Source organism: Mesocricetus auratus, unplaced genomic scaffold (assembly GCF_017639785.1).
Source record: "Mesocricetus auratus isolate SY011 unplaced genomic scaffold, BCM_Maur_2.0 Super-Scaffold_100691, whole genome shotgun sequence".
Taxonomy (NCBI): Eukaryota; Metazoa; Chordata; class Mammalia; order Rodentia; family Cricetidae; genus Mesocricetus; species Mesocricetus auratus.
The window spans coordinates 26,721,017-26,747,320 of NW_024429267.1; the positions used below are offsets into that span (position 1 = coordinate 26,721,017).

A 26,304-nucleotide genomic window follows, 5' to 3' on the forward strand; every position below is an offset into this window, starting at 1 on the left:
AGTGGATTCTACCCCGGGAAAAGGTAAGGATCAAAGTATCTCAAAGGAACAATGAAGCAATGGGATGTCTCACTGTTCCTGAGCTTTTAATCCACACAGATACATCTCCAAACATGAAGTGTTAGAAAACATGCTCTACAATCCACAAACAAGAACCAGGCTGAGCTCTGGAAATCTAGTTGAAGAGAGTGAGGAGGGAATATAGAAGCAAGGGAAGTCAAGATCATGATGAGGAAATCTACAGAGACAGCTGAACCAAGCTCATGGAAACTAATGAATTCTAGACCTGTATCTGTAGAGATTCCATGGTACTGAACTAGGCCCTCCGAATGTGAGAGACAGCAATGAAGCTTGGACTAGCTGAAGGCCCACTGGCAGTAGGACCAGAATCTAACCCTGGTACATAAGCCACCTTGTTAAAACCCACTCCCTACAGCTGGATGCCATGTTCAACCTTAATGGATGCGAGAGGGGCCTGGTCCTGCCCCCAACCTAGTGTGTCAGACTATGTTGATTCCTCATGGGAACCCATACCAGTGAGAAAGAGTGGACTGGGGGTGTGTTGGGGGGATGTAAGGGAGAGTGGGAGGAGGTGGGGGAGTGGGAGGAGATGGAGGAGGGAAAACTGTGATTGGAATGTAAAATAAAATTTAAAAGTGATAATAAAAGAAAACACACTCTACCTTCTTACTAGCGCAGGTATATAGGCTGTCATAGCCATCAGCAAAAGCTAGTGTCTTTATATTTAAACCCACTTTCTTCATTATAGAACCTAACTCAAGGCCTTTCTACTCACTAAAGACGATGTGTCCATGAATACTTTCTTACTGTCTCTCAATATAGATCCTTTACATCCAAGAATTACTTTTCAAATACATTTCCAAAGTCATAATATATAAAATACTTAAGCAGTCATGCAGAGGGCTCTTTCAGAACATTAAGGAAATGGCAATGGTGAACTGTGGTTTGCAAACAACTACTCCAAGTACAAGCATAGGAGAGTCACCACTGAGCCAGAGGCCATTCAGATGCTATTAGCTATCAATTAGCTATTTTTTTCACCCTCAATAATCATATGCTAAGGGAATAGTCTCTGACTCTAGGAATCCTCTTACATTTCAGCATGTACGGAAGACCAGGTAAATTTTTTTTATAAAAACATTCTACCATGTTGATCAACTATAGGAGGAGGCACCATGGAAACCAGGTTTGTTTGGTTCATAATCTACTGGCACATGCTCAGTGAAAGTTTTTCTTGTCATTTTAGATTCTCACTTGAAGATCTCTATGTTAACTTTTTGGGCAACAGAGCAAACACTATTGCATACGACTTTCTAGAAACTTTAGCATGCTGATAAAGGGTGGGGTTTTGTCTATTACAGCTTTACAGAGATTACACTGGAGAAATTAGTCAGGCATCAAAAGGAGCATTTGAATGTAAAGATCGTCTAAGACAACACTGTGACATCTAGAAGCAGTAAAAGGCTTGCACTAAAGCGCCAGTCACTTGCTCATCAGAAAAATCTTCAGGGGTTATTTCTTTTTTATTTTTCAGAGAATAAGATGGAAAACTAACTCCTCTCTCTCCCCCTCCGTCTCTCTGTCTCTCCCCCTCCCTCTCTCTCTCCAACAACTGTTCCACCTCGGTTGGAATGAGTGGAGTGCCCTTTCAAAATTTTCACTGTTCAGCTTATTCATATGTCCACAAATGACTACCAGAATGCCACACAAATTTGAGAGTATAAATTGTTTTAACAAAAAAATTGCAAAGGTGAATGAAATACTGAATATTAATAGTTGATTAAATAATTGCATAATATAAAGAAAAGTCATTTTAGGGCCTGTAGAAATGGTTCAGCAGTTAAGAGCATTTGCTGCTCTTCTGGAGGACAGAGTTTGGTGCCCAGTAACTATGTTGGGTGGCTTACAACTGCCAGTAATTCTAGTTCCAGATGATCCGATACCCTCTTCTTACATCTGTGGACACTGCACTCAGATACACAATCTCTCTCTCTCTCTCTCTCTCTCTCTCTCTCTCTCTCTCTCTCTCTTTCTTTCTCTTTCTCTCTTTCTCGTGTGTGTGTGTGTGTGTGTCTGTGAGAGAGAGAGAGAACTTTAAAACTAAATCTTTTTAAAAGAAAAAGAAAATTCATTTTAAAAAATAGTCAGATCTTTGACTGTGTAGTCATCTTCAAATCCTTTGTCACTAGCAAGGTGACTATAATATTAATATTACAAATTCTCTATAAATGTTGTTACATGAATGAACAATGACTGTGGCTTCTATCCCAATATTCTAACCATGTCCATAGGAATACAAAGCCAAAATACAGAAAGTGACACAGTTAGGGGTGAAAGAGCGCCAATTTAAGAGAGTAGGAACCTTGGGGGGATAGATACTGAATTCTGGTTCCCTCCTATTCTTGGGTTGTGTCTGGATGGCCTGGACTGTCAGAGTAGTACAGCCACCAGGCTTGCATGAGTGGCAGACACCGGAGAAAGCCGGAAGTGGAGGCCCTGTCTCCACCCCAACAGGAAACAGAGAAAGGCATGCTATGGGAGAAACCTCAAGTTCTTCGTCCGCACGTTTACCATGGTCTTCCCCACCAGCTCCTCGGCCTCAACGCTGTCCCCATTCCTTTCACCAGCTGTAAGCTTGCCCAAAACCAGGACTGAGGTTATTTCCTATCAACTGTTAAGCTAAACTAACTCTCCCCTTCCTGGCTCCTTCTTTTCTTAGCTGATTTTCGGTCTTTCCTTTAAAAGCCCATAACTGGATCCCTACTATGGCTTGATCTTTAAACCAGGCAGGCAGGGAGTTGGCAGGTAAAGACAGGCTTTTCAGCCGTCCGGTCCACAGCACATTCGCAGCAGCAACTCTCAAGTTGGAAAAGAACAGAAGTTAGAAGTTGGCTCACAGATGACTTGGTCCCCAGAGAACTTTCTCATTCTTTCATCCAGAACTGCTTGTCCAACCTCAGAGTTTACTTCCTTCTGCCTGCATTTCACCCCTCAGCTGAAATTCTGCAGGCCTTGTGCCTTAGACTCAGAACACTTTTCTTCCTTTCCGACTCCACCTTTAAGACTTGAAAAGTGAGCGCTGAATGCCATTCCTTAGGCCCAGAATAGGATCTTTGTTTTATTTATTTTATTCGCTGTATCAGAAACACAGCACAGAACAACAACGTTGAGTTTTGTTTATTTCCAAGATTTGGGCTAATTATAGATTTGTTTATCTCCCCTCCCCCCGCCCCCTTTTCTTCCCCTTTCTCCTCAGGATTATCAAAAATGAATGATAAAATCGCCAACAGCCACGTTAAATGCCACATCATTTGACCCTCTAAATTCAGGAACTCTACCACAATACGGGACTGTGTTCTGAAGTTTAGTCCAGACAAAAGCCAACATTTCCTCACGTCCTCCTGAATATTGTTTGAAGATCCTTTTTTGTTACTGAATGTGAACTTGAGGCAGAGGAGGAGGATACCTAGAGGAAGAGGCAGGAGTCTGAGAAGAGGAAAGGTAAATAACACGCAAGATCAGCGAGAAACAGAGGTTAGCATGTGTACAGATGACAGGATCTGGTCTGGGAAAGGGCTATGGCAGCTGCAAATCCTTGACTGACCCGGTCTGTGTAGAACACCCAAAAGTCTCAGGAGGTGGAAACATCTGGTGTTCCTGGGAAATGGCGCTGTGGATGGGATACAAAATCTGAACGTTTTGGTAGAGTGTTCATTTAGAAAGTGGTTAACCCTTCTCTCCCTTCATGTCAACACTATATTGGATTTTTGTTGTATGGAGAAGTTTTTAAAAATTCCACACTTGAAAATTAAGAGCAGATAATGTGGGACAGTAATCGAGTCTCAGCAAAATCTGAAATTCTGAATGTAGAAATTCCTAATCCTTTGTTCCCACTTGGCTCCCAGGATACCAGCCGCCAGGCACAGAATTCTACCCTGAAGACTCAATACCCCTCTCTGAGCCATCTAACCATCTCAGGGATAAAGGCCCCAAGAAACCAGCATAGAGGTTTCCAATAACCCAGAAGTCACTCTGCAGCAGAGTCCATCAGTAAGAAAGACCCACCCAGGAGCACGGGGTCTTTAGCTTTCCAGAGTCCCTGTCACATTCACTAGACATGTATCAGTTAACTAGGGGAGACTCTAGGAGGAAGAGGAGGGGACTTCTTAAGCTTGGCGCAATGTGCACCCCTAGTAATTTAAAGGAAAAAGCGTGTTCCCGACTGTCTTGCACTGCTTTCTGTTGCTATGATAAATATAACCAAAAGCAACTTGGAGAAGAAATGGGTTTCTTTGGCTTACCTCCTCTCACTGAGGAAAGCCATGGCAGGAACCTTCACGGGAGCCTAGTAGCAGGAGCTAGAGCAGATGCAGTAGAGGGATGCTGCTTACTGGCTTGCTTCCCAAGGTTCATTCAGCTTGCTTATTTTACACAACCCAGCACCACCTGCCCATGTTATGTGCCAGGCATGGTGGGCTGGCCACCCTACATCAATCATTAATACAGAAAATATCTCACAGATACACTCACAGGCCATTCAAACCTGTGTGACTCTAGTTTGTGTCAAGTTGGCAAATATTAACAAATTCTATACTAAGATAAACACTGTTAGGTGTGAGGGTATTTTTTGCCATCCTTCAGTTAGCTCCTTTGCAGAATATTTACTTTTCATATACCTTTTCATTAAAAAAGTCGTGGTTAGTAAAAATGACAGATAAATTAATGTTTATTCAGAAAAGAAATACATATTAGCAAAGTGAGTGAATTTCAGCTCCAAGCAGCAGCACGAAAGAACCTTATGAACATAATGCTGAGTGGAAAACAACCAAAAGATAACATTGCAGTTATGAAGGGTGAAAGGTTAGATGCATAGTATAATAGCTACAGTCAACAGTATCCTAGACATACCAATAACTTTCTCCCAAGCAGATCTCAATGTTTTCACTGAGATAGAGAAGAAAAGAGAAGAGAAGAGAAGAGAAGAGAAGAGAAGAGAAGAGAAGAGAAGAGAAGAGAAGAGAAGAAGGGGGTGGAGGGAGGGGAAAGAGTAAAGTGAGGGGGGAGAAGGGGAGGGAAGGAAGAAGAGAGGGGAGAGAAAGAATGCTAATTTGCTTCACTGCAATTATGTCATTCACTGTATGTATAACAAACATCTTAACTACCTTAACGACATAAAACATTTACAAAAATAAATAGAAAAATGAAAGCCAAGTCACAGAAGAATATGTGCATGGTTCATTCACATAAAGTCCAATGTGAAAAATTAAACACAGTGTTTGGGATCAGACTATAGTAAAACTCCAAAGTAAAACCAAGATTGAAAAATCACAGTTCAAAACGGCACTTGCCCTTGGCAGAGAAAGCGAAGCAAGGAGATATGGAAGCCATACACAGAGGTCTTCCGAAGTGAGGATGACAGTTGTCCCAAAGCTGCTCGGACAAGTGTTCCTGGTGAGCTAAGGTAACAGTCAGACCTCTGCTCAGTTTACAATATCATTTGCCCGCAGACAACATTGAGTGAAGAGTATTGTTGTCGTGTGTTTGCACAAACACACAATCGTCATGAATCCCAGCCTCGCATGCCTGTCTTGAAACAGTAAAGCACCCAATGGGAGCAGCTCGGTAGCCAAAGGAACTTAGAAGGAATCCCATGCCCTGTTTCTAGAAGCCCAGAAGGAGGTGAAGTTCAAAGTCTTGGATAACACTCAGTCTCCATGTCTCCATGACTGCTTCCTGCAGCTCTGCTTTCACCAACTCCTGAGCTAAACATCAGACCTCTCTCCCAGGGAGAGGTGGAAGGGAAGTTGGCCTGAACACTGCCATCTTATAGAGCATTTGCCATCATAAATTAATATAGCAACTGCATAAAAGATAGACAATGGCACCCAAAGTTTTGAGAAGCATGGATGACCTTATTTAAAACACACTAGTTGATATTCCTATCTTATCACCAGCCAAACAGTTTAGGATCATTTGAAAGAAAGGTTGATTTTTTATTATCTAAAGATATGAAATAATCCATTTGGGGGAAATTTGTAGTCATCAGGAAGTACCCAGGTTAACTAATCTGTTTTGAGTATTTCAGATCTTAGAACTAAGTTCCAGTACAAAGTATGAACTTTTAATACCAAGTTACAATTTAAAATAAATATGTAGCTATTTCTGTATTCCTAACAAGTGCACCGCAGTTTCTTTGGATCACACATTAGTATCCTTGTGTGCTCAGTAGTTTTTAAAAATTAGCCCCTGACTACAATTCACTATCCAGCATTTTACAGCTCAAACTTGAAGAAAATAGAGTTCCTGCCAAAATAGCTTCCTGCCCAGGTGCTGAACCAATTACCTCTTAAGCAATCAAGCAGTAAAACCAGTAATGGTGATTTTTCTGAAGTGCTATATGTAAGGAGACAGCTTGGAAAAATAAAGATGAAAATTTGTTTTCATAACCACGAGTGTTTGAAATCCTGAGAGACTGCTTCAATGCCACACTGGAATGTACATAACCTTTTGAGCTCCCAGTGCTCTGATAGTTAAAAGTCTACCCAGTCAACACCAAAACGTTTTTTCCTTACATGCAGAAAAAAAAGGGAGAGAGAAAAAAATTTCTGTTATAAAGGTTAATTTGTCTGTCCATACATAGTTAACTGAATAAATTTACCCTTACAAGAGGAATTTTTTAAACATAAAACTGGCTACTAAAATATTTCATCCAACTAGAGTATCAAAACAAGAATTATAGCTACAGCTTCTTTTAAGAATAGATAAAAGGCTGGAGAGGTAGCTCAGTAGTTTTGAGCACTTGCTTCTCTTGTAGAGGACTAGGATTCAGTTCCCAGGATCTCGCTCCATCTGTAACTCTAGTTCCAAGGGAATCCAATGCCCTCTTTGACCTCCACAGGTACCAGACAAACATGTGGAGCCCATACATGCAAGCAAAACAATCATACACATAAAATAAAAATAAATTATTCTTTTAAAAAAAACAAGAAACTTTCAACTTCTAGCAGTGTTTTATAAGTCAATTCCAAATTTGACAATGTAACATAGTAGTATTTTTTCTAATCTTATTACATAATAAGGTTAGAAATATAATATTTTGATTATTTTTTAGAATTTCATATTTTCATACAATGTAATTTTTAGCATATTTACTCCTTCACCCCTCCTCCCAGATCCAGATCCCCATCTCCCATCCCCTCCCAACTTAAGGTTTTCTTCTTTTTCTGTTTTTAACCCACTGAGCCTAATTTATGTTGCCTATATATTCACAGATATGGGGCCCTCCATGGGAGTGTGATCAGCCTAAACATGATGCTATTTTACTGATTTCACAAGATATTACTTTAAAATTTTCACAAATAATAAGGTATGGTGGTAGTAAGGAACACTGGGATCTGAAGCAAGTTTCAGGTTTCTATAAAACAAAGCATCCAGATTTTCCGGCCACAGGAAACATCCCCCACAAATGATCCCTCTTTCTTCTCAAACCCAGGTTTCACAGCCATTTACCAGGAATGAAATTGTTGTTCTTTGTAAAGTTAGTACTGGATGCTAACCTGCCTCTTCCCCTTTCTTTTGCAGCTTCCATAATTAATAGAGGGGGAATCAAGGGCTGAAGACATGGCCTCAGTAGGTGACAATGCTTCCTGCTCTTCCAAGGAACCTAAGTTCAGTTCCCAGAACCCACATCAAGTGACTCACAGCCACTAGGGGGTCAGACACCATCTTCTGGTCTCCACAAAATCATATAGAGATACACACATATACATACAATTAAAATAAAAACCTTTTTGTGAATGAAAAAACATTTAGGCCTCAAATAACACACTTACTCAGACTCTGGGCAAGACATCATTTTGTTGTGTTTGCTCAGAGTTGGTTTCATAGCCTAAGATAGCTACTTACTTTGTCTACGAACCAGAAAATCTGGAGTTGATGTCAAAGTCCACCTATTCTGTAGCACCCTTCCCCCATGGAGGTTTGCTGATCAGCTTGGGACTAGGAGCTTCTAGCAAAACACCTCTTGTCCCCCTCTCCCGGTAAGGCCTGCAAGCAAGTTCCGGTTTTCTGTCCACCCTTATGTCTAAATGCTAATTCCTGTTTTTGGCTCACCCTTTGCCAGAGGGCCCTGGGAACGTAGGCTTCTGACCTTGGTGGTTTTCCACCATGCCTGCCTTTGGTATATAAGGCTCCACTCTTGTTAAAATAAACGCCATTCTACTTGTAAGAATGAGCCACTGTCTTTGTTGTCATTTACATCCTTAGTCTTTCGCTTGGATCGTTGTCAAGTGTTGTAGCCCCATAACCGCGAACACAGGCTCGCTACACTATTCCTTCACAGACAACTTAAAAGGTACTATTCAGTTTTGCTGTCTATTATGCTTGGTTCTGATAGGATATAAACTACATCAGGAGGATAGTTCTAATAAATAACTGAAGTTTGTGGGAGTAGATGCTAATGGGTGATTAAGCAAGATGAGAAAATCTGGAGCCTTCTAAGCCTCCTTCTACTCTAATATTGATACTGCAATGGAAATGAAAGCAATGGGCGAAAGTCAACAGAAGAAGCAATGTCTGCAAATAGATTTTTAATGGGGTAATTACAGCAATGGGTACTGTGGGTCACCAGGCAGGAAGGCAGCAGGAGGGTTGAGATGCATGAAACCAGAAGACATAGAATGTGCACTCACTATTTGCTAAGTAGTGGTCAGTCACTCCCTCAGCCCCCTCTTTGTGCTGGCAAAGTCCCAGGCCCTGCTTTTGAAGGCTGAGAATGAATGAGGAAAACAACAAGCAGCCAGGTAAGCGCTTCTGAAGTAACAGTATTACACAGACGGTTTTAAAAAGAGCGTGGGAAGCAAGAGAAAAGAGTAACCCATTAGCAAGGGTTAACAGATGTCATAAAACTGAGTTACAAATAGTCAAACCCACAATTTTGTCAGCACAAAACATTATGTTTTTAGCTCATAGTCATTTCCATATTTCTCATGTTTTCTACATGATGCAGAAAGCTGCCGTACACGATAACTCTGAGCTTCATTTTCCACGGGCTTCAGACGCCATGATTTTTTTTTTATTTCAAGCTTGCTTCACATGTCAATCCCAGCTCCCTCTCCCTCCCCTCCTCCCCTGGCCCCTACCAGGCCCCCCCAGTCCCCCACCCAACCCCCACTCCATTCCCCAGGGAGGATGAGACCTCCCAGCATAATTAAGTCTACTGCTCCACCCGAGGGCACACTGGTTGCAGCAATCAAGTCAAACTTTGCCTTTCCTCCAGTTTAGATCTCCAACTAATTAAATTTCAAAGCAACAGCTAAAATGGAAGATAATGACCCCACCACACACACACACACACACACACACACACACACACACACACACACTGGAGTCTAAATTATTAAAAGTCCAGTCATGGGGCTGGAGAGATGGCTCAGCAGTCAGGAGAGCTTGTAGCTGTTGTAGTTGTGGCAGGGGACCAGAGTCTAGTCCCCAGCACCCATGTTAGATGGCTGACAACTACTTGCAACTCCAGTCCCAGGAGCTCTGAGCTCTCTGAGCTCCCTCTTCTGGACCTCCAAGAGTAGCTGCACATACATGGTGTGTGTGTGTGTGTGTGTGTGTGTGTGTGTGTGTGTGTGTGTGTGTGTACACTGACACATAAATGAAAGCAAACAAATCTTTTAAAACATCAAAACTAAAAGTTGAATCCATGATTTTTCCCCAGGAAGCACATTAACTTTTTCTTCATTAAGAGCTCCTGATCAGTTGCACAGCAAGCACAAAGCATAGACCGTCCAAATTTAGAAACAGTGGGGATTCCAGTGTTTATTGCTTCTGTAGCCAATCAGACAAGACTAAAACAGCTTTGCATTTCACCTTATATTCATGCTCACAGGCATGAAAGACAACTCCCACCTGGGGATTCTGAAGGAAACTTTAACCCTTTGACTCTAATGAATTAAAACTTTTAACGTGGATGATCACATGAGAGTTCGGTGGGATTCACAGTCATTTTGTGCTTGTACCGTCACCTCTGCTGATGCGGGAGTCCTAAGATGGCAAAGACTAAAGAAGGAAGCCCTCTAAAGCCCAGCCCAGAAGTGGACATGATCAGTAACTGAAAGGCACTTTAAGACTTGCTAGAGTGTGGGGACACCAGACCTTGAACAGAGACCCACTTCCCCTTCGGCCTGGGAGTAGGCAGCTGTAAGACAATGTTTACTGAAAACATGTTTACTGAAAACAATTCAGTGCCATAAAGCTCTTGGTAGGGCTCCGATAAGGGCTCACTCACTGAAACACCATGACTTTGATCCCCCCCCACTAGATGCTTCTTCCTGCTCCCTGCTGTTTCTCCCCGATTCTGGTGCTGGAGTTTTAACCAGCCAGGAGGGTGCGAAGTCTGGGAGAGCTATGAGAGGTGTGTGAGAGCTCGGTTGGAGAATTGTATGTGTATGGATGGCAGAAGTCTTTAAAAAGGGAAGTGTTTTTTCTTGGGAAGTTCTCCTAAGCTGACTTGGGGAGCATAAAGTTTTCTTAACGCAACCGACCGGTCTCTGTGTCATCTATCCCGACCACCTCACTACATTCTCGGATGCAGGCTGCTCAGCAGATGCAACACTAGAGTGTGGGGCTCACCCTCAAACACAGACAACGAATTTCCTCCCAATCTTTAGCTTTCTCCACAGCAATCTACCAGCCAAATACCCACACTTAGAGGGCCAACCCCTTACTGCGACCCTAAAGTTACTGAGATGGTCAGAGGGCAGAAAGAGCAGCATCATTGGAGGAGGAAAGGGGTGATGTAGATTCAGGGTTCATGTATAAATTACACACACACACACACACACAAGAAAAAATTTTAAAAAGCGAAGTGACCTCTCCCTAACTCCTTTAAGGTTTTTTTTTTTTGCATTGCTATACAAGACTGCCACTCAGAGTAAATAAGACAGTAAATTGGGAAAGTCAATAACCCCAAAATTCTCCCTCTGCCTCTGACTGTACCCGCATCTCTAATCCCCACTAACCTTCTTTCCTGGGTTTTCTGGCCACAGGCAGGGGCATTGTCCACAAACTAGGGTGAGGAGAGATGGGAGCTAAGCCCAGGGCAAGGAAGGTAAACACATAGTGATGTCTGATGTACAAAAAAGCATTGCCAGGCCAAGCAGTGGTGGCGCACACCTTCGATCTCAGCACTCAGGAGGCAGAGGCACGTGGATCTCTCTGAGTTCCAGGACAGCCTGGTGTACCAAGCTAGTTCCAAGACAGCCAGAGGTACACAGAGAAACACTGTCTCGGGAGAAAAACAAAACAAAACAAAAAAATGGTCCCTCCTTCTGGGTGACAGTACAGTTTCAGGTTTTACATACAATTTTGGTAATTATAGTAAAAAAAGAAAGTCTTTTATTTCATCTTGAACTTTTTATGTATTTTACACTCTACTGTCTCATTCTGTAATGAAAATTCAGTTATTGTGGTGAAGACCAAATACTTTTTGTGAATGAAAGCAAAAACTTGCGGAGGGTATAGCCATGCATAATCCAGCTCAGCCTGGATTTCAGAGTGGTCTTCGAGTAAAGCAGTGACTGCTGAGTGTGTGTCATGCGGACATGTGGGGGTTGTCCATGGTACCTTTGAAAATGAAAAGAAGGAAGCAAATGGCAGAAGACCTGATGAGGGCTATAAAACACATTTCCAGGGGCTAGGAAGATGGCTGTATTTACTACTCTTCTATTGCTGTTATAAACGCCATGGCCAAGGCAACTCATAGAAGTTTGTTTGGGGCTCATGGTTTCAAAGAAATAAGACCCTAGCATCATCATGGCAGCAGACAAGCACAGAGGCAGAAGAACTGAGGATCCCACGTCTCCAACACAAGCAACAAGTTAAGAAAGCAGCAAACGTGCATGGCAGGTGACTTTGAACCCCCAAAGTTCTCCCTCGGTAACTCACTTCCTACAGCAAGGCCACATCTCCTAAACCTCCCCAAACAGCGTCACCAGCCGGGAACCAAGTATTCAAATGCCTGAGAGTGTGAGAGAAAATTCATTCAAGCCACCACAACGGCTCGGTGATTAGGAGTACTAGCTGCTCTTACAGAGGACCAGAGTTCAGTTCCCAGCACACACAGCAGCTCACAGCATCCTGCAACTCCAGTTCTGGGGGATCCATCGCCCTCTTGTGACCTTCACCAACAGGGTACATAGTACACAATGCGCAGAAATACATGCTGACAAAACACATATACACATAAAATAAAAATGAATAAATTTCTTTTTAAAAATGAATTTCTAACACTTGCAAAAGCGTAGCTGACTAAAACTTACATGTGTGCACATAGTAACATATTCATTCAATATTTCTTACTGGCCATGCGTGTTTATACTACATGGTCAGCTACGCACAGGAACAAGCAAGAACAATGAGGAAGGGTGGTATCTCAGTGTGCTCTGTGAGCTCCCTATTGCCTCATTTACCTTTTCCCTTTACCTCTGATAGACAAATCAAACAGAAGCCATCGTTTCAATATAAGGCATGAGATAACTAAGATAATACAGTTCTCATGAAACTGCATGAACTAAATGTTCAATGAGTGTCAGATTCTCTACCAACAATATTTGCCTTGAATTCTTTCTGTCAAGTATGATATTGCTGAATAGTATCCAGGATGTCTGGAATGTTTATACCACATCTATAGTTGAGAATAGAAAATAAGGGTCTCTGAGCCCAAGAATATATATCATGTAGAGAATGTTTCTCCTATAAAGTTGAAATCATTTTAATGCAAGTAGTTTTATCTGCATTAAAACTTTTTAACTGACGTTGCACATGATTTCTGATATGAATGTATTAGGCTGAGAAATTACACTTGTCCTGCCCATGAAGACAGAAGTAATCTAAATGGAAAATAAAATGAAATTCCTGAAGGTGGGACTTTGGAATAACAGTCAGTCATAAGTGCACTTCCCTATAAAGACCATGAACATACTATAGAAAATTAACATAGTTCTAATTATTAGAATTTCCAGAATACTGAAAATTAGCCAATAGTATAATTAACTATGGGAAGACAGTCTATTTAAGAAAAACTACTGAGTCTTGGTTGCAAAGCAACAAAATAATTTTCTAGTTGGGGGGTCACCACAACATAAAGAACTATATTAAAGGGTTGCAGCATTAAGAAAATTGAGAAACACTGCCCTATACCTTCCCATAGAGAAGAGAACCTTTCAGTAAGGAGTATTCATATAGCTGCACTCCCCTACCAGGACCTCCAAAAAGGCTCAAAAATAAGAATTTTTACTGAGTCAAGGCATTTAAGGCAACCTTTTTTAGTAATCATTGTTAATCAACCTGAGACCAACATCTCAGAAACCAAGCTTAAAAATAAAAATCTTTATAAAATAAATCAATATAAAAGAACAAAACAGCTACAACAAACATACTTCAGTCTCTACATAATTTGCCCAGAGATACCATTAAATTGGGACTGAAGAGATGTCACAGAAGATTAGAGTCCTTGCTGTATAAACATGAGGACTTGAGTTCAAATCTCCAGCACACATGTAACAAGCTGAATGTGTCTAAGTACACACTTACAATCCAAGTGCTACGAAGAAGCAGAGGCAGGTGAATCATTCGGGGGCTTACTGGTTGTCAGTAAGCTCAGTGAGTGACCCTGTCTCAAGGAAGCATCCTCTGCTTTCTCACGTGCATGAACATTTTCATAGCTCTCTGTATCATCGTGTCTGTCTGTCTGTCTCTCTCTCATACACTCACACACTCACACACACACACAGCCCCTTCTTCCCACCAGAAGCCACTACTATAGCCAAAGCCTTTGAACACTTTACAGATGTCTGCTTTAGAAGCACCAGGTTGGTGTTTCTCCATGCTCCCACTGCACCTGGAAATTGATTTGTGTCAAAAGCATTTCAAAGCCTGGACTTCACAACTCCACTGACAACCTCTTAATGCTTCCTAACTGCCTGCTCTCCTGGTCAGAACACGGGGACTCAAGGTATTTAAACCTAGCTTGCCTGACTAGGTGCTCTCTTGGAACACAGATTTACAACTGCCGTTTCCAAGGTCTCATACAGCCGAGCCAGTTTCCACATGGAATCCCTCCTTTCACAGCTGCGAGCCAGGATGCGCAGAAAGAATGGGCCCTGAGGTAACCAAATTCACCGAGTGCCAAATTCTGTCTTTCCTTCTCTCAAATGTGACACAACAGTGAGCAAACACACCAGGTCCCTAAACTCCAGTACCCCCATGACAGAGAAGAGAGGGACATGGGGAGCATTAAAACTGAATGACTTTTAGAGCAATGTGGACAAACCTGGAGGACATTAACTAAGTGAAATAAGCCAGGCACAGAAAGCCAAGTACCACGTGACCTTGCTTTTATGAGGAATCTAAAACACTGAACTCTGAGAAGCAAAGAGTATGTGGTGGTTCCCAGAGCCTGAGGGTGGGTGGAGGATGGGGGATGGGGAGATACTAGTCAAAGGGTACAAATTCCAGTTATATGGGAGGAAAAAGTTTCAGAGATCTACAAAACAGTGGGTCACCACTGCTGATAATAACAGTGCATATTTCAAAACTGCTAAAAGAAGATTTAAATGTTCTCACCACAGAAAGACATATTGGTGAGGTGATGGCATATAATTAGCTTGGAAATTTTTCTAGATTGTGTGTGTATGGCATAGCAAAACATCACAGCAAACCATATATATATATATGGTTTTCAAGACAAGATTTCTCTGTGTAACAGCCCTAGCTGTCCTGGAACTCGCTTTATAGACCAGACTGGCCTCAAACTCACAGAGATCTACCTGCCTCTACCTCCTAAGTGCTGTGTTTAAAGGTGTGTGCCATCACCTCCCAGCCAAGAAATATATTCAACAATTCTTTTCAATTGCATAAATTTAATACTTGCCTCATAGAAATGGAGAAGTAAGGAGAAAGATGCAACTTGGAATGGAATATTGTGTACTTGACTTTATGTATGTTGAATCTTAAGTAACAAAGATGGAGAAGGAAAGACATCCCTCCAACAAGTTGCTGTGTGTGTGTGTGTGTGTGTGTGTGTGTGTGTGTGTGTGTGCAAGCATATTTTAATGTGGGCGTTATTACCAGCACCATCACCATGAGTCATCATCATTAAAATTCCTCCAAGGACTTCTTCAAGCTAGCCTCTGTGCTAAGATCTTCACATGGATAAATGCATTTGTCAATAGGTGGTCATGAATCCATTACATATATTTTTATGAGATTACAATTGTAGCGTCATATTATAATATTATGTGAATTGAAACATTAAGGAGATGTAGAATGAAAGTAGGGTTCCACCATGATAATCATGGACTAATCCTCTAAAACTGTAAACAAGCCTCTAATTAAATGCTTACCTTATGAGTTGCCTTAGTCATGGTGTCTCTTCACAGCAATAGAACAGTAATTAAGACACTCAGTAACACATTTTCAACTAGAATAATCCCTAATTAATTGGAAAGCCATAGAGCTTAAAGGAGAACACGGCAGGACTCAAAAGATGACCAATAAAGTCTCCTGTCACCAAGTCTGAGGACTTGAGTTTGATTACCAAAACCCATAAGGTGTAAGAAAAACTGACTTCCACAAGTTCTCCTTTGACCTACATACACATCATGGTATATGTACACACTCACAGACACACACACACACCATGATACATGTATACACACACATACTAAATAGAAACTTAAGAAATGTGCAGGACAAAAGAAATATACAAGTGATAAAATGAGAAAGACTAAGTACTACTGTACATCTAAAATAAGCTCATGGACCTTCAAACTTAAAAGGCCACAGAGATCACCACCAGAAAATTAGTTTAGAGAAACACATCATAATGCCTTACTGTGTTTATTAGAACATTGTTATGGGATATTACTTTAACAAGGCTAAGATGTATTACATTTGCTTATGCTGTATTTGTTTAAGGATGTAAGGAGGTGTGTTTAACTATGTAAAGATGTGCTGCATTTGTTTCACCTTGCCTGCCTAAGGCACCTGACGGATTTAATAAATAACTAAAGGGCCAATAGGTAGGCAGGAGAGGAATAGGCAGGGCTGGCAAGCAGAAAGAATATCAAGAGGAGGAGAAATCTACACAAGAGAGGAAGAGAGATATTAAGGGAGAAAGAGAGAGACATACACGGGGCCAGAAGCCAGACAGCTGCCAGATAGCTGCCGACAGACAGACAGATACCAGAAACAGTCAAAGTAAAATATACATAAGGAAAAACAGGTTAAAAACCCCAAGGCAAAATGTAGACAAAGAGAAACAGGTTAAATTATAAGAGCTAGTAGGACTAGCATAAGATAAGGCTGAGCACTCATAATTAATAAGTCTCCGTGTTATGATTTGGGAGCTTGTTAGTGGCCCAAAAGAAAGCCTGTAACTGAAAGTAAAGAACCATTAGTTACACTTGAAATAGAATATGACTATCATCTCTAACAAAGAAAAGTGCACTGAAACAAAGATAGTGGCAAATAATGACCTTTCATCCCTTTACCTCCAAGATGCCACATTCACAGATGGTGGTATGAGTTTACTAGAAAAGCACAGGACCTGTCTTTGGGGATGCCCGAAGCCTGCCTGGCACTGTGGGAGAAATGTCTCTGCCCTCACAAACACCCTCTGGGAACCAAGCTCTCTACAGTCTTCCACGGCAGTGGGTCGAGATCCCCTGGAGTGAAAACATCGCAGCAGCATCCGTTGTCAAGCTCATATCTGGAGCCTAACATCCCTGCAGGAAGCAGTTGGCCTCGTGCCTAAAAAGGGATGCTCATCCAGACAAGAAGAGAAATGGACTGTTTCTGATTTCTCTCTGAGATTCCCTCGGTTGTACAGGAGGTTGCTTCTGGCCCTTAGAAGGTAGAAGTGTGTCATCCATTCTCTTGAGGCCTTTATACTAACCCTACCTCTGTTCTCTGACCCTCAGCTTGGGGTTCGACCAGAGAAAACAGCTAAAAGTTCTCTTTCCCGGTTTGCCATCCTCTCAGCCCACTTGAAGGGTTTGTACCACTCCAGCTACACACATCTTAAAAGAGTGTCGGGACTGCCAAAATGACCTGCAAAATTCCAACAACAGCTTTTACAGAGGAAAACAAACTAAAATGTACCTGGAATTACTAAAGACATTAAACAATATTGGTTAAAAAATTGAACAAAAAAATGTTAAAAGCATAGCCCTTTCTGATTTCAAATTATATATTTTTAGAGCTCAGAAGTAGAAAGAGTGCTTGCCTTTATGAACAAGGCCCTAGGTTCAAGCTCCAGCACTGGAAGTGTGTGTGTGTGTGTGTGTGTGTGTGTGTGTGTGTGTGTGTGTGTGTATGTAAATAGTAAAGGAATGATATGATACTGTCATAAAAAGTAAACATCTGGGGCCTGATCAGTCACTTGAGACCTAAGGGCCATGTTGCAGCCAAGGCCATACAGATCAAACACTGACATTCAGGCCTGGGCTGCAGCTGGGGGTTATGTCTGGGTCCATGATTCTACTGCAGCCAGGGTCTGTGTTAATGTCCATGGCTCCTGTTACCATTCCTCATGCTGGTTGTGGGGGCCTGGGTCACCACCTGGGACCATGTTGGTGTCCCAGGGCCATGCTGCCGCTGGGGCCATGTGGATCTGGGTGGCCTGCACTGCCACTTGGTACAATGGTGACAACCAGACCCAGCTGCTGCTAAGAGCCATGTCTAAGTCCGTGCTCTGCTTCTGGGGTCTGTGTTGATGTCTGTGGTCTATGTCACCTGGGGGGGACAGCATAGAACCATGTGTGATGAAGTGAGAGGGGCATACTGAGACAGCCCCACCCTTTGCCGGCCCTGCCTCTTGCTGGACACTCAGGAGAGATGGCCCCACCCCTACAAAAGGCAAGGGAGAACTGACCCTGATGGCATGGGTATAAGGGAGATGACCCTGCCCGCTTGCCTGAGGCAGGTGTCCCCTATGGCCTGGACTGACCAGCTCAGCTACCACCCAGGCTTTCGGTTGGCCCACCTTAACATCTACCCCATATAGGACCTGCTGGAGCTCATGAAGGGACTGGTCCTGAGGAACAACACCTAAAAGGATCTCCATGACTCAGGGCGGCCATGGGATATCCCACAGGAGCTCTGGTGAGGAGTCGGTGACAATGGTGTACAGAAATCAGAGGCCTTGTACCAAACCAGTAAGTCATTGCAATGAACATTTGCCAATAAACTGATTGGACAAAATAGCGTCCTATGTGACACACCGCTCCCAGTGCCATGAGGACAAATGAAGAGATGTTAGAGAGGCTGAAAAGATGGAGAAGCGAAGAGAGGTTTTTTTTGGATATTTGTTTTATTTTGTTTTGGGTTTTAAGTTTTACTTGTTTCTGTTTGTTTGTCTGCCTTGTTTTGGTTTGTTTTGTTTTTTAATTTTCGTTTGTGCGTGCTGCAGGGGTGAGGGAAGGATATGGGGGAACTGGGAGATGAGGGGAATTAGGGTACATGATGTGAAATTCCCAAAGAATCAATAAATAAATTATGGTTTTTGAAGCAAACATATAGAAAGCCCAAAAGAATAATCCCAAGCATACACTGTTAAATAATTTCTGTCAAGGGTATCAAGAATATGCACTGGGAAAAGGATTTGCTCTTCAAAGGGTAGTGCTGAGGGGAAATGAACATCTACATACAGAAGAATGGGATTGAGCCCTTGTCTTACACAAAGGTAAACTATCTTAAATATTTAAACATAAGGTCTGAAACCATAAAACTCACAGGCAGAAATGGGAGGAAATACCCTAGCAGGGATAAATGCCCTAGCATAAGTCTTACCATAATTTCTCCAAAGATGAATCCAAGGCTCAGGTAACAAGGTGAAGCCACACCAAATGAAGGAACTCTTCACATAAAAATAAACATTCATATGCAACCCAAGGAGTGAGAGAAAATGTTTGCAAACCATATATCTCATGTGGAGTTAATATCCAAATGATTCAAGACTCTCCTACAGCTCAACAACAAAACAAAAAACTAAAACTGGGTAAAAGACTCAAACAAGAGCTTTCCCAAAAGGGATGTAGAAACAGACACAGAGAAATGTAAATCAAAAGCACATCACCTCACAGACAACATTTAGAATGATTGTAGGAAGGAAGGGGAAGGAACAGAAGGGAGCAAGCAAGGAAGGAAGGAAGAAAAAGAAAGGAAAGATATGTGATGTTATTTTCTTCCTCTTCTGGGTCACTCTCCAAAAGAAATAAAAATCACTGTGTATAAGAGATATCTGCAATATTGTGTTCCTTACCTCACTATTCCCAATCACCAACATTTGAAAATTCCTATGAATCCATCAAAAGGTATGGAAGGATAAAGAAAACTTATACACATAATGGAATAGTATTCAGCCTTCTAATAAAAGAAAATTCTGTGATTTCTTATAGCATAGTTGAAGGTGGAAGACATACTAATTGTAACAAAGCAGGCATAAGAAGAAAATGAGTGTCTTGATACCATTCACATGTGGAATCCAGACACTCCAACTCATATGAGCTAAGGATGGAGTGACTGTGTCAGGGGATGGTGGATGTAAGAGACGAGGAGGAATTAGTCAAAGGCTACAGCAGCTTTGCTAGATAGGTGAATAGCTAATGGTAACATGCATGGTGACTAAATGCATACTTGAAATTTGTTCAGGGTAAACCTCAAGTGTTTCCACCAAGCACAAAAATGGTAGCTATGTGGGGTGATAGGCAGGCAGGCAGGCAGGCAGGCAGACAGACAGACAGACAGACAGACAGACAGCCCAATCCATCTTTGCCCTCTATCTTCCAGAGTTTACTAATAACATAGCCTAAAGCTTTCTCCAGCCCTTAGACTGTCTTCTTGAACTGAACCAGAGATGAAATAGACCTAGAACACCCCTGTCCTTCCTGTTTCCCTTCCTCCCCAGCCTGGGCTCCCTCTCTCAACTCCCAACTCTTATTCCAATCAGCTAATCTAAATAAGCCCCACAGATTAAGGGGTTGAATCATACCACCCAAACGACATGTGGACATCCTGATCCACACCATCGGTGTACTTGAGTTAAAATGAAGCTCTAATGTCCTTATATAAGAAAAAAACAACAGTGCGAAGGCAGAAACACATGGGGGGGCAGAAGGAGGCACACTGGGAAGGCAGAAGCAGAGGGACTGTGACAGCCACTGTCAGCCAGAACAGGCAAGGGGGGATTCCACCCAAAGAGACAGTGGCCTAACTGACACCTTGCATTTAACTTCCAGCCTCCAGAAGTGTGAGATAAGAAATGTCTGTAGATTTAGGAATGGGTCTCACACTGGCTTGCGATTGCCTCCCTAGGAAGCCCCCTGAGCTGAAGCCACACCACACCTGCCCTGAGATGACACAGGTCCACTGTACCCCGTGGTACTGCCTCCAGTATGTTTGCTAGCCACAGAGAGTTAACAGGCAAAGCAGAAAACCCTGCTCACTCTAAGGATAAAAGAGAAGGTCAGGAGACAGACTTATTTTCTGCTATTTTTTCAAAATATGCCAACATCATAGATGATATTACCATGGGTATTCAGCAACCTCATTATTCTCAGAGATAAAAAGGCCTGAGTTCGGATGGAGGCATGGGACAAAACCAGACACGAATAGGGAATTGCCTCTCCTGACACCTTCAGAGCGATGTGTTCAAATACTACCTCAATATCAAATCCAGATAAGCCAGGAGGTCTTGCCCTCCCCAGAGGCAGGCGTGGAGAAGCAGAATTTTCCCATTAAATGCCAAGGTCACCCATGAGTGCTTTGGCAGAGCCGTGTGGAGAAGTTTCACAGCACCTGCCTACATGTGTTTGGCCCAGTGCCCTCTTTCCACTTCCCCTCTGATCAGAAGCACATTCCGCTGCAGCTTTTTTAAAAGCAGAACAATCAAGCCCCTGCTATTTTGTAAAGCCAGTTCCAGACCATACTCAACATTGTGGTTGATCCTCAACTATGTCATCCTATAGAATTTGTCTTTTCAGATGAGCACAAGGGAAAATTCAGAGATAGTTATTAACATATCTTGTTCCAAAGTTATTTTCTTATTTCTTTCCACTTCCCTGTATTCTTTGAGGGAACAGAGAAGGTACCCTGATTCAAATCCTTTATCTTTTCTTCTTTTCTAAGTCCTTTCTCCGCTGTTTTCCTCTCTCAGGTTTGGGCTTCCCTGTGATCTGGTCTGCTTTCTTACTGTCTGCCTTTCCTGCCTCTACCTCCCCCGGCTAGCAATGACCACCAGCACTAGCCCAAGGTCAACCACAAAATGAGAGAGTTTGTTCTTCTACACACTGTGTTCCTTTGATGTTCTTTTCTTCCCTTCGCCACTACTGGCTACTCACTTGCAAGGACCTGTGAGGGATGATAACTATTTGAATCCTGGTTTACTACTAGTCATGAACCTTGAGTGAGTTTTTCAATCTTTCTGTGCTTTGGTTTATTCTTTCCATTTGTAAAATTCAAACAATGCTGTCTACCTGTGAGTGGCTACCGTTCCTAAGATGCACAAATGTCTCATACTGTAGGGTGAATTTACCTGCCTCCCCAACCCACCGCTTCCCTGCTTTTTCCTCCCTGCGCTCTACTCTAAGACCTAACTAACACTGACCATGAACTATAGTGTAATTTTTAAACAAAGGTTGAGCTGCTTTCTGGAAACATGTTTGGGGGCTTTATTTCTTACAGGAAAAAACAGAAGTCTTTGATACCTGATTTCAAGCTTGTTGATGGTAGATGGGTAGAAAGGTGGCAGATGAGAAAAATAAGCATCTCCTTTGCCCAGGGAAAATATTAGCCCAGTCAACACCATGACTTCACAGCTACCTTGTTTTCTCCATGATGAATTGTCTTCATGAGATAGACAGGCAATCACATGGCAGGCCTCAGCCCAGCTCTTGTAGTATCTACCAGTTACCCCGATGTTGTTCACTGCATCCTATACTAGGACTCAGTAGTCAAGGATGTCCATATCTGCTTACTGCACTTGAGTATGACCTAACTTAGGCTCTGCGAAATAAAATAGCTGAAAACCTTAGTCTCTCTTGTTGTTTCAAGTCTATTCTAGGAGTAAAGGCCTTCATGTGGGACTACCCCAAAAACTATCAAAGCTTTATGCGTTTCACATTAACTATCCTGTGTACTCCAAGTGATGGCATACTGGCTTCTGTGACCCTCAAAGACCTGCATACAATTCCCCAAAGCTTTGGTCAGTATCATAGTCAAAACTCTGCCATATGACAATCAAAACTCTCCTGAGGTTCTAAAAATCAACGATTGCTTACTTCCTTCAGGTCTTTTCCAGGCTTAAATATAAGATTTGATATAAGAAAGCTGTCAGTTTCACTCCAGATTCATCCCATCAGGCACTCAGCCTCTATGCTAGTTCGTGGGAAGAAGTCCATCGTTGCAAGGTGCTATGTGAGTTTAGCATTCCACTCAGATGTGCAGTCAAGGGGTGTGTCTCCTCAGTCTTATTCAGCATCCTATTAGCCCATGCACTTTGCTCTGCTTCCTCCACAGCTTCCAGGTAAACAAAAGTCTTCCTTGTTGCTTCACAGAGTAGCTGAACTCTTGCCTTTGAAGCCTTGATTGCAGCCAGCAGCAGGACTCCAAAAGAATGACAAAGGAAAAGTTCTTGTTGTATGCAAAGATAGGAGATGCTTGTATAAGCAAAGAAAATAAAAGGAGCACAAGGGCATTGGACTATCTCCAATGCTGGCCTGGAATAAGATGGCAACTAATGGAGAAAATGCAGCTGAGGACAGAGGAAGGAACAATGAGGAAGAGAAAGAGGAAGAAGAAGAGAAAGAGAGACTGTGATGGGATCCATAGCCTGTGAGAGGCTGGATTAGGCAACACACATGCTACTTTTCTGACTTGTTTTTCTCTTTTCTAAACGTTAAGCTCAGGATTCAATGAATGCTCGTGTTCCCATCATTGATGAAGACACCAGCGGTTAGGGATATCCTTGCCTTATCCTTGCCCTTAAAACCAGTTCCTCCAAGGTAAAGGTATTTTGTATAATACATTTGGAATTTTCAAAGAGGTGTCAACATTATTACCACACTAAGACACTGATTAATCAGCTCAACTGGGCTAATGTACCAAAAAGTATTCCAAAGAGTAAACAGCAGGGTAACTCATAGCATAGATGCCAATTATTATCCCCAGTTGATACAGCAGGCCAAGCTGGATACTTACGTGAAGGAGGCATGCAACCCTCTCCGTCTTCAAGCATGGCAATAGCTGACATAATCACTGACATAAATTTCCCAGCAGAGTCTGCAGCAAAAGAACACTCATATTTATCTTGGAATGTACCAAAACTCACATGCCCACATTGGTCATTCCTACAACCCTCTGTCCATTTTCTGGTAAAGACGCTATACTATTTCTAATGAATAACAGAGGAAATGGTGTGGCTGGGGAGCTACTATTTCTTTACTACCTTTAGAACTCTGACTTCTGGCAGCACTTAAAAATGCTAAGGAATCAAATTGGCTAACATTTCTTCTGTTACGAATTAGTATAGCTAAGTTGGATAAAACTGGAATTTGCCAGAAGAAGAAGAAAAAAAAGGAGGAGGAGGAGGAAGAGGAAGAAGAAAGGGGAGGAGGAGGAGGAGGAGGAGGAGGAGGAGGAGGAGGAGAAGAAGAAGAAGAAGAAGAAGAAGAAGAAGAAGAAGAAGAAGAAGAAGAAGAAGAAGAAGGAGAAGGAGAAGGAGAAGGAGAAGGAGAAGGAGAAGGAGAAGGAGAAGGAGAAGGAGAAGGAGAAGGAGAAGGAGAAGGAGAAGGAGAAGGAGAAGGAGAAGGAGAAGGGAGCCAGGCCTATAAGTCTTCATGTCTTGGCTCCCTCAGAAAAATTACATATTTAGAGACTGAATGAAGAACTGACAAGTTGGCATAACTTCAGATAAAATATCAACTATGTGTAGCATGAAAAATAAAAGACCCAGAGACTGGTGTTGGGGTTCAAGCTTTAAGCTGAAGATCAGTAAGACAAAGCATCTGGCCACTAGCTTGTACCTCTACCTCAGCTTAGATCAAAGGGGTGGTCTTCAAATTGCTCTAAAATTCACTGTTCCTCATATTTACTCAGACTGCTATGCTCTCCTCAATGTAGCTAAAAACTAACTCTCAGAATGCCACCCTATCCTCAATGTGGCTGAAAAATTAATGCCTCTCTACCTTTTACGTAAAGAAAGATTCTTTGTCCCCACAGATTCCCACAGCCCTTGAGCCCCAAATAAACACACAAGCACTATATTGATTATGAAACTGTTGACTGATGACTTGGGCTACTTATTGGCTAGCTCTGTCTTAATTATTAACCCATAACTACTAATCTGTGTATTTCCACGTGGTCTTGGCTTACCAGAGAATGATGGACCTGCAACTCCTTTGCCTGCTACATTATGACTCTTCTGGCAGGCTCTCTTGCCTACCCTTCCCAGACTTCTCTTCCTCTCCTAGTCCCACCTATCTTACTGCCTCATTGGCCATTGACCCAATAGTGTTTTATTCATCAACCAATAAGAGAAACATATTCAAAAGGACATCCCACATCATCTCCTCTTCTCTATCTATATAAAAAGGTTTTAACTTTAACAAAGTAAAATTATATATAACAAACCAGTTATTAAGCAAGAACTATAATTACAATATTTAGTCCATTAATATTTACCATGATTTAAAGAAAATATTCTACCATCTATCCTATCTTTGTGAGTCTTATCTTTTATCATAACTAATGAAACCATGACTATCTTCACTCCATCAATGACCACAGAAGAATAGTATATAAGCTCTAGAATTGACAGAGATGTCTCACTGCCTGGTCAGTACCCAAAGTTCCTTTGTAATGTTGGAGCATCCCATAGGCTACAGCATGTCTGGAAGACTTCTCAGTGAAGCATGAAATTTTAAACTTTCTGCCTGTATTGGCAGTTTGTCAGTCATTTTTCTGTTCTGCAGAATGTCTGGCAGACTCTTCCATGAAGCAGAAAGCCTGCAAGACTGTCCCATCTTGTTCTGCCAAGTTCAGCAGTTACTTTTCTGTGGGTCCTGCATGTCCAGTTTATATAGCATACAGTCAAACAGTCCAGGAAAAAGCAGTTTCTTGCCCAAATGGCTAGTCAACAAGTTTCTTCAGTGCCCATATTCCTCTCTGAAGTAACTGGTGCTCCAGTTTCTCTGTCATGAAAAACCCTAAACCATTTTTAAATGCCATATTCTGTAGGTTTTTGAAAGGTTTGAAGAATACCTATCCATTTGAAATATATCTCTATATATCTAGAAAACCTAACTATAAGTTTTGACTACTATAGGTAACTATCTATAATCTGTATTTAATTATATATTACATTTTAAAAGATATGTATAAACACAATACCTAAACAAGAAAAAAATATATATAGCAAAATTGACCTTCAATTTGTGTCAATAAACCAAAATTCATATCAATGTAAAACATTCCTTTCTATCTCATAATCCCTTTTTTCTTCTTTAGAAAAAGATTGACTGTGATTATTAACCATTTATGACCAACTCCATTTAAATGAAAACAAACATTTATATACAATATTTGGGAATGTGGGCATCATTCTCTCCAAACTGCTTCCTGCTATTTGGGTGCACTGTCTTTACCATGGGAATCATGAGAAAACAGAAACCTGCCCAAATCCTAGCTGTAGTAGTCTGAGGCTGCATCTTTCAGCTGTCACCGGGGCCACTGCTCCAGGGGGTCTCACTTGATCAAACCAGATTAGTCTGGAAGGAATACACAGCTTTTCATCTTCTTCAGAAACAAGAACAAAACCTTCTTTCCAAAGTAACCTGTCCTTAGACTTAAATTTTCAAGTCAAAGTGTTTTCAAATTATATAAATTGGATTAATCCAGCAGCATTTATAATCAAGTGTATTTTAGTAGCTGTAGCTCTTTCCTCAGCAATCAAAAAAATTTAATACTACAACATACAGTATCCAGACTCCTTGTGTATTTTCCATCTTTATGTGGCTTTTTTAATTACTCTATTTCTTTTCCTTTTATGTTTTCATTTTCTGAAACAGGGTTTCTCTGTGTACTTTTGCCTGTCCTGGAATTCACTCTGTGCACCAGGCTGACCTTGAAATCACAGATATCTGCCTTACTCTGCCTCCCTCAGCAAATCTCACCAGCATGCATCACCACAACTGGCTACTCTATTCCTTTTTAAACCAC

At 41.8% G+C, this 26,304-nt stretch overlaps 1 long non-coding RNA gene across 2 annotated transcripts; it reads left to right on the top strand.

The window, feature by feature from the left end:
- The first annotated feature begins 2,554 nt into the window (after positions 1–2,554).
- On the top strand, positions 2,555–8,169 carry LOC121137438. Of its 2 annotated transcripts, none has more exons than XR_005874660.1 (3): positions 2,555–2,677; positions 3,278–3,522; positions 7,603–8,169. It is a non-coding gene; the product is annotated as an uncharacterized LOC121137438 (long non-coding RNA). The 2 variants fall into 2 exon arrangements; XR_005874659.1 differs by having other exon boundaries at positions 2,555–2,650.
- The last annotated feature ends 18,135 nt before the right edge of the window (positions 8,170–26,304 follow it).